Source organism: Penaeus monodon, chromosome 14, assembly GCF_015228065.2.
Source record: "Penaeus monodon isolate SGIC_2016 chromosome 14, NSTDA_Pmon_1, whole genome shotgun sequence".
Classification (NCBI taxonomy): Eukaryota; Metazoa; Arthropoda; class Malacostraca; order Decapoda; family Penaeidae; genus Penaeus; species Penaeus monodon.
In genome coordinates, this window is record NC_051399.1 from 23,929,349 (window position 1) to 23,936,806 (window position 7,458).

At 26.5% G+C, this 7,458-nt stretch overlaps 1 protein-coding gene across 3 annotated transcripts in view; it reads right to left on the reverse strand.

Annotated features, from left to right (window-relative positions):
• LOC119580996 (metabotropic glutamate receptor-like) overlaps positions 1-7,458 on the reverse strand; it is a 181,551-nt gene that overhangs the window by 145,039 nt on the left and 29,054 nt on the right. The gene's annotated exons all lie outside the window — the stretch shown is intronic.

Here is a 7,458-nt window from a genome sequence, read left to right on the forward strand (position 1 = left end):
ATATATAATATTTTAAATATAATTATTAAATTTATATAAAATTATATTAAATAAATATTATATAATATTATAAATTTATATATATATATATATATATATATATAGAATATATATATATATATTATAATATATAATATATATATATATATATATATATATATATATATATATATATATATAAATATTTATGTATATATATTTTTTTTCTTTCATTTATCGATCCCTGTTATCTGCCGCTTCTCTCTATCTCTCCGCCTCGAGCGCCTGCCACTGCCACCTGTGCTCACCATGAAGAAATTGGACAAGTGTGGCCCTTTTTCTGCGGCAGAGAGAGAGAAGCGAGAGACGGAGATGAACTTAGGCCTGAAGAAGTATCCAATTATTTCTTTATCTGTGTATATCTTTATAAAAATCCTTCAGAAAACGAAAATACAATTACACGATTTGGCATCTCGATATATCTTTCTTTCTTTCTTGTCCATTAGACACGATAAAATACGCATTTTCTTGCACCTTTTCCAAGGGGAGGTGAAAGGTCTATTCATTTCTTAATGTACTTAATTGTTCTTAATGTGGATGTACTTCTAGTCCGCTGTGTTGGAAGCCTGCCACCTCCTCCATCTGCTGTTGGAGGGGAGGGGGGTCTAAGGAGGCGTTCACTCGTAAGGTTTTTATCTGTCTGTCTGTTTGTCGGCGTGAGTGAGTGTTGTGTGAGTGTGTTTGCGTTTGGCTACGTGGGTATTTGTATGAGTATGTGTGTGTACGTATGTGTGTGTGAGCGTGTTTGGTTGCTTGTGACTGCGAATGTGTGTATTTGCGTTTGAGTGTGTGTGTGTGTGTGTGTGTGTGTGTGTGTGTGTGTGTGTGTGTGTGTGTGTGTGTGTGTGTGTGTATTCCTTTGTATAACCGTATACATATACACACATATGGAAGAAAAACCCACAATACAAAAACTAAATTTATTGAAAGTAAGACTCACTTTCAATAAATCTAGTTTTTGTATTGTGGGTTTTTCTTCCATTGTATCAGCACGGAAGAGTGTTTTGCTATTCATACACACATATATGCATATTTATTCATAACCTATGTTCAATTCTGTGTAGTATGTGTATGTAGATTGAGTAAACAAGAAAAAATGACTAACTAATGAGATAAACAAGAGACCAAATGAATGAATGCGTGAGTCTCACAAAAGAAACGGCGGGGCGACCAATTAGGGATTGAATAATACAGAGCGTGAGTGAAAAAAAATCATGAATAAAAATGTGAATAAGGAAACGGCGTGCGTAAGTTCCACTGAACTTGCTAGATTACAACTTTCACTGGAAAAAGATCTCCAATATATACGTCATATAAAGAATGTACTGTGGATGCTCAGAAATAACTGTAAATAAAGCCAGGAAACAGGCGTAAATAGAATCTTTATTCGATTCTTGTTAGACAATAATCTTGAGAAATTAAAAATTGATGATAACATGATAATGATGATATTCACAACTGTAATTATAATCATAGAATTATGAAGAATATCACTGGCTACGATAATGGTAAAGATAATGATAAAAATAATGATAATAAGGATAATGATGATGATAATGATATTGGTTACAACAGAATAATATAAGAATAGTGATGGTAATAGTAATAGTAATAATGATAACAAACACAAATAAAGAAAATAATAATAATGATAATGATGATGATGATGGTGATGATGATGATGATGATGATGATGATGATGATGATGATGATGATGATGATGATGATGATGATGATGATGATGATGATGATGATGATGATGATGATGATAATAATAATAATAATTATTATTATTACTATTATTTATTATTTTGTTGTTTTGTTTTGGGTTGTTGTTGTTTTTTTTGTTATTGTTTTTTATTATTTTTAAATTTTTAAATTTTTTATTATTATTTTATTATTTCATTATTATTATTATCATTATCTTTATTAAAAATTTCATTATTATTTTTTATTATCTTTTTATCTTATTATTTTTTAAATTAGCATATTTTTACAACCTTTTCCCATTGTCATCATTATCATCATAATAATTGATATTGTTTTTTAAATTATCATGACTGCTGCTGCATTTTTAAATAATTTTCTATATAAAAATTATTCCCCCATTAAAACCCAATAACAAAAATTTTTAAAATCCCCCCACCCTTTTCCCTCAAAACCCAAACCTGCCGGTAAAGCAGGGGGTGCCAGTGCGTCTTCCACTTAATACGTGGGAAAGGGGCCACGTTTAAGATCCCCTCCCCTCTCCATTTCCTTTTGGAAAATAACTCTCGGGGGGGGGGGGGGGGGCTTTGGAAATTTCATTTAAGGGGGGGAGGGGGGGGGGCGCGAGCCAAAAATCTGTTCTGGCTCCATGGCTTTTTTTGGCGTGATTTTGGGACTGCAGGAGAGGATTTTAGGAGGAAAAGTGTGAAAGAGGGGGAAAGGGAGAAAAGTGGGGGGGAGAGAGGGATAAAAAGGAAAGAAAGAAAAGGAAGACGAAAAAAAATGAAGAAAATTTTAAAAAGTATATTAGATTTTATAGGTGTATATAATGATAGATAGAAAAATAGATGATAGATAGATAGATGGGATAATAGATAAAAAGTTTAGATATTTTCCCCTGGGCTAAAGGTTTCACACGCAGGCGCCTTTAAAAAAAAATAATTAGTTGCCCTGCCGCGGGGTAGAGTGGTTAGACCCGCGGGACTCTCGGGCCCCAAGTTCTTTCCCGGCGGTCGTGAAAAGGGCCTGCGCTCTGACATATCGCCTGAGAAAAATTTTAAAAGCAGGTGTCGTAGGGGAAAATCGCCCCCGTGGGGATAGGTGTTTTTAAAAGCCGAACCCCAGTTTAAAAAAAGGGAAGGGGATCCCCGTCCCGGCAAAGGGGGAGAAAGCCAAATATCCTCTTAAAAAATGAATTTAGAGAGGCCCACTTCTTGCAGGGAAAAAATGGGTGTTGAAAAAAAAAACAAAAAAAAAAAAAAAAAAAAAAAAAAAAAAAAAATATATATATATATATATATATAAAAATATATTATATATATAATAATATTTTATATATAAAACATTTGTATATATTGTTATTATTTTATAAAATATATAAAATTTATGTGTATATATATATATTTTAAAATTTTTTATTTATATATATATATATATGTATATTTATATATATTCATATATAAATAGACATATATATATATAAAATATATATATATAAATATAAAATTATATATATTATTATATATATATATTTATTTTTTTGTTTGTGTTGTGTGTTGGGGTGTGTGTGTTTGTTGTGTGTGTGTGGGTGTGTGTGCGTGTTTGGGGTGTGTGTGGGTGTGTGTGCGTGTGTGTGCGTGTGTGTGTGTGTGTGTGTGTGTGTGTTGTTTGTGTTTTGTAAAATATATATATTAAAACCCCCTTTTTATGGGTTTGTGTTTGTGCGTGCATGTTTTTGCATTACCGACCCCTGATAAATTCAACATGTAATTCAAATTTACACTAATGATTAGAAATATATTTTAATTCATTTCTGTATAATCACCAATTATGCAAAACACTAATCATTCAATACAAATAACATTGCCTTTGAATTTTTATAGATCGTTGGCTCCATACCGGGGCGATGCATTGAACTTCATTAAACAGTGCAATTACTTTTGGTGCGAATCACTTTTTTGCTAATGTGAAAAGTATACATGCACGTGCACATCCACATTTTACACATTCACTCTTGCATTTCTTCACTCTCTATCTATCTGTCCATATGTCTCTCTTTATTCGTATTAACCAGTTAGTCAGTCAGTCAGATAATCTGCCTATCAGTCTGTCTGTCTGTCTTTCTGTCTATCTGTTTTAGTCACTTACATATCCATTCTTTGTCTAAAATATCCATCTAGTAATCCTCTCTCGCTCTCGCTCTCTCTCTCTCTCTCTCTCTCTCTCTCTTCTTCTCTCTCTCTCTCTCTCTCTCTCTCTCTCTCTCTCTCTCTCTCTCTCTCTCTCTCTCTCTCGCTCTCTCTCTCTCTCCATCTCTCCTTAACCTCTTTCTTTCCCCCTCATCTCACTCTCACTCTCTCACTAATTTATCTCACTTCCACAAACACGTTTGTGACATGTATGGCTTCCATTCCCTTTCCTTTACAACCCCTAAATGCAACACCGTCTTGAAGGAGGCAAAAATACTCCTTGACAGAGCGATCCGGCCAACCTCTGTGAACTCGAAGAAAAGGAGAAAGAGAGCGAGAAAGACGCTATTTGCATAAAAATTCGCCATTAACTTCAAATTTAGGATCTTGCCTCCGACTGCCTTGAGTGAGACCGGAAGTGTGCTTTTGTCTTTGTTTGCGTCTTCTTTATCATTTTTTTCGCTTTCTTTTCTTCCGTTTTTTTCTTTTCTTTTGTTTCTTCCTTTTTTTAGGTTTTCTTTGTTTTATTTGTATTTTTGGTTTTTTGGGAAAAATTTTATGTGGGGGACCAAAAAGGGATAAATTTTTTGGGGGAGTAGTTTTTAACCATTGCTTTTTTTCCCTTTCATATACTACTGTCATCACCCCATCAAAGGAGAACTTTTAATGGGATCATTTAGTTTTTTATTATAATTACAAATCAAACAACACTATCATTATATTAAACATTTTTCCCTTTTTCCCTCAGTTTTTAAAAAAATGTCCATTTTTTCTCTTAAACAAAAACTAAAAAAGAAACAAAAATAATATAGTAAAAAAATCCCAGAAAGAACCCAATTAAATTTTTTTCCCCCTATATTTTTTGCCTGTTTTTTCAGCGTGTTTTTAAAACCCCCGGGAAATCCTTTTAAATTTTGGAGGGAAATTAAAATCCTTGATTTCCCCCTGAAATCAAGGGGTCTAGTTGTTTTAGAATCACCTTATCCCCCTTCCTTGCTAGGGTCTCTTCAATTTTTTTATTTTATTTTTTTAAAGTTCTGGAGGGTTTTAAAAAAATTTTGATGATGGTGATATTGATAAGAAAAAAGAGGGCGAGAAATGTTACCGGGGGTTTGAAAAAGCAGTTTTGATAATAATGATATTAAAAAAATAATCCCTAATAAAAATTAATAATAATAATAAAATAATAAAAAATAATAACATAATTTAAAAATAATAATTAAAAATTAATAAAATGATAATGATAAATGTATTTTTAAAAAAAATTATACCCATACCTTTAACTAAAGGGAAAAAAATTTATAGTAGTAAATCAGTATTGCCCTTTTTAAAGGAAAACCTTTAAACATATAAATATTTTAAAACAAAAAAATAGGGAGTGATTGAAAAAAAGGGTAATGGGTCATAACAATAAAAAAATGCGTAAAAAAAAAATATAAAAAAAAAAAAAAAAAAAAATAAAATATTTTATATATTATATTATATATATATATATATATATATAAAATATATATATAATATTATATATATATATATATATAATATATATATTTTAAAGGGCCCCTAATAAAAGACAACAACAAAAACAACTAAAATCAGCAAAAAGCAACAACAATAATATTTATTTAAAAACAATAGTAATAATTATAGTTTTAATTTAAAAATAGTAATAATAATAATACCAATAAATTTTAAAAAATTTATAGTAATGATAATAAAAATTATAATGATGATGATAATAATGATAAAAAATGATTTTTAACAATAAAGATTATGTTGATGATGTTAAGGGTAATAATGAAAGATGGGTGATGGTGCTAAAAATAATAATAATGATAATAACAACAACAATAAAAACAATAGTAATAATAATCATAATAATAATAAAAATAAAGAAATAATAAAATAATATAATAAACAATAAAATAACAATAAACAATAACAATAACAATAACAACAATAACACCACCAACCCCCAGCAACAATAATAAAAATAAAAATGATAATAATTTATAATTATAATAATAAAAACAATGATTATTTTATTATTTTATTAAATTTTTGATAAAAATAATAATTAGATAATAAAAAATTTAAATAATAAGAGTGTAAAAAATAAAAAAATAAAAATAAAATAATAAAAAATAATAAAAATAATAAAAACAATAAAAGTAATAAAAATGATAAAAGTAATAAAAATAATAAAAAAATTAATAATAATAACAAATAATTAGTAACAATAATAATGATAAAAATAATGATAATAATAATAATAGTAATATTAAAAATGTTTTAAAAATAATAATAAAAAATAATAGTAATAATAATTAAAATAATAATAAAAATAGTGATAATAGTAATAATAATAATAATAATGAATAGAAAAACACTCTTCCGTGTCGAGACAATGGAAGAAAAACCCGCAATACAAAAACTAGATTTATTGAAAAGGAGACTACTGTACTCTCATTTTCAATAAATCTAGTTTTTGTATTGTGGGTTTTTCTTCCAATGATAATAATAATAATAATAATAATAATAATAATAATAATAATAATAATAATAATAATAATAATTAATAAATAACTAAAAATGATAATAATAATAATAGTAATAGTAATAATAATGATGATGATGATGATGATGATAATAATAATAATAATAATAATAATAATAATAATAATAATAATAATAATAATAATAATAATAATTACAACAGCAACAACAACAATAATAACAATAATAATGATATTAACAGCAATGATAACAACAGCAGTAATAATAATAGTAATTATAATAGTAACAACAATAATAATGATGACAGTGATCATAGAAATTATAATAACAATTATTATTATTATTATTGTTATTATTATTACTATTATTATCATTTTTATTATTATTAATATTACTATTATTATTATTATAATATAATGATAATGATAATAATAATAATAATAATAATAATAATAATAATAATAATAATAAAATAATAATAATAATAATAATAATAATAACAACAACAACAACAACAACAACAATAATAATAATAATAACAATGATAATGATAAAAGGATTATAATGAGGATAATGATAATAATAATTATTATTATGACAATAGTAATAATATTTGTAATAATAATGATAATTATTATTATTATTATTATTATTATTATTATTATTATTATTATTATCATGATAACAGTAATGATAAAAATGACAAAAACAATATTGTTGATAAAATGACGATGATGATGATAAAGATAGTAATAATAAAGATAATAGTAATAATGATAATAGTAATAATAATGATAATGGTAATATGATGATTATAACAATAATAATAATAATGAAAATAATGATGATAACAATAATAATGATAATAGTAATAATAATAATGAAAATATATAATGATAACAATAATAAAGATAAATAAAAAATAAAAATAAAAAAATAATAAAATAAAAATAAAAAAAAATAAAAAAATTTTTTAATAAATTTTTAAAAATTTTTAATTTTAAGA